The sequence below is a fragment of the Myodes glareolus genome, chromosome 4 (assembly GCF_982192425.1).
Source record: "Myodes glareolus chromosome 4, mMyoGla1.1, whole genome shotgun sequence".
In the NCBI taxonomy this organism is placed as follows: Eukaryota; Metazoa; Chordata; class Mammalia; order Rodentia; family Cricetidae; genus Myodes; species Myodes glareolus.
This window is the reverse complement of record NC_142029.1, coordinates 88,270,068-88,272,526: the sequence shown is the minus strand read 5'-3', so window position 1 is coordinate 88,272,526 and position 2,459 is coordinate 88,270,068.

The following is a 2,459-nucleotide window of genomic DNA, read 5'->3' as shown; positions in this document are numbered from 1 at the left end:
TAGTAGCATTTATTAATTGCACAAAATAGTGAGTTTCATGATCACATTTCATGCATGTGTATATTGAACTTTGGTCACCCTCAGTCCCCTGTTAGCATATCCTGATCCCCTCCCACTGTTCTGTTTCCTGTCTCCAACCTTCTTTCTACTTTCATGCATTATCTTTATTGTTTTCTTCTTAATTACTGTTGTTAGGCACATATATTCATATGAATATAACCAGATGAATCCATTTAGAGTGTTTTTAGGGCTGACCACTTGGTATTGCCAAATCAGTTAAGGGTCTTGTCTCTGGGGAAGACTGATTATCTCTCAGCAGTAAAACATTGACATTAGCTCTTTATCTAGTGTTGGGGTTTTGTGAGATTTTTTTCATCCATGTTGCCATGTCAACTGGTATCTTCTTTAAACATTCTTTTGTATTTCAGAGGATTGTTGGCTCACAGGTACATCACTGATCATTTTCCTGTGTTCATATATTTGCTCTTTTCAGAATGTTACATAGTTGGAGTTGTGCTCTCTAGTATTTCAGTTAGTAATGTACATGTGAGCACTTTACATTGTATATAGTAATGTACAAGTAAGTACTGCAGCTCATTTTTCTCTTTTTTATTGTTTTTATTAAGCTATATATTTTTCTCTGCTTTCCTTCCTTCCTCTCCCCTCCCTTTCTACCCTCTCTCATGGTACCCATGCTCCCCAATTTACTCAGGAGATCTTGACTTTTTCTACTTTTCAGGTACATTAAATTGATGTATGCCTCTCTTAGGGTCTTCATTATTGTCTAGGTTCTCTGGGATTGTGAATTGTAGGCTGGTTTTTTTTAATGTATAAAAGTCACTTGTGAGTGAGTAGTATGATATTTGTCTTTCTGGGTCTGGGTCATCTCACTCAATATGATGTTTTCTAGATCCATCCATTTGCCTGCAAATTTCAAGATGTCATTATTTTTTTCTGCTGTGTAGTACTCCATTGTGTAAATGTACCACATTTTGCTTATCCATTCTTTGGTCGAGGGGCATTTAGGTTGTTTCCAGGTTCTGGCTATGACAAACAATGCTGCTATGAACATAGTTGAGCACATGTCCTTGTGGTACGATTGAACATGTTTTGAGTATATACCCAAAAGTGGTATTGCTGGATCTTGAGGTAGATTGTTTCCTAATTTTCTAAGAAATTGTCATACTGAAATCCAAAGTGGCTGCACTAGTTTGCATTCCTACCAGCAATGCAGAAGTGTTCCCTTTTCCCCACAACCTCTCCAGCCTCTCCAGCATAAGTTGTCATCAGTGTTTTTGATCTTGGCCATTCTTATAGGTGTAAGATGGAATCTCAGAGTTGTTTTGAATTGCATTTCTCTGATGATTAAGGATGTTGAACATTCCCTTAAGTGTCTTTCAGCAATTTTAGATTCCTCTGTTGAGAGTTCTCTGTTTAGGTCTGTACCAATTTTTTTTATTGGATTATTTGTACTTTTGATGACCAATTTATTTAGTTTTTTGTATATTTTGGAGATCAGAACTCTGTCCAATGTGGGGTTGGTGAAGATCTTTTACCATTCTGTGGGCTGCTGTTTTGTCTTGTTGATCATGTCCTTTGCTTTACAGAAGGTTTTCAGTTTCAGGAGGTCACATTTATTAATTGTTTCTTTCAGTGTCTGTGCTACTGGGGTCATTAGTTGTCTCCTGTGCCAATGCATTTAAGTGTACTTCCCACTTTCTCTTTTATGAGGTTTAGTGTGGTTGATTTTATGTTGAGGTCTTTGATCCATTTGGACTTGAGTCTTGTGCATGGCAATAAATATGTATTCATTTTCATTCTTCTATATGCTGATATCCATTTGTTGAATATGGTTTATTTTGTCAAAAATCAGATGTTCATTGGTGTGTGGATTGATATCTGGCTCTTCTATTTAGTTTCATGGGTCCTACTGTCTGTTTTTATGCCAATACCAGGCTGTTTTCAGTACTATAGTTCTGCAGTAGAGTTTGAAGTCAGTGATTGTGATACCTCCAGAAGTTCCTTTATTATTCAAGATTGTTTTTGGCTATCCTGCTTTTTTTTTCCGTATGAAGTTGATTACTGTTCTTTCAAAGTCTGAAGAATTTTGTTGAGATTTTGATGGGCATTACATTGAACCTGTAAATTGCTTTTGGTAAGATCGTCATTTTTACTATGCTAATTCTATGTACCCAAGAGTATGGGAGATCTTTCCATTTTCTGGTATCTTCTTCAATTTCTTTCTTCAGATATTTAAAGTTCTTGTCATACAGGTCTTCCACTTGCTTGGGGAGATTTACTCCAAGATATTTTATGTTATTTGTGACTGTTGTGAAGAGTGTTGTTTTCCTGATTTCTTTCTCAGCCCATTTAACATCTGTGTAAAGGAGGGCTACTGATTTTTTTGAGTTATTCTTGTATCCTGCTACATTATTGAAGGTGTTTATGAGTTGTAGAAG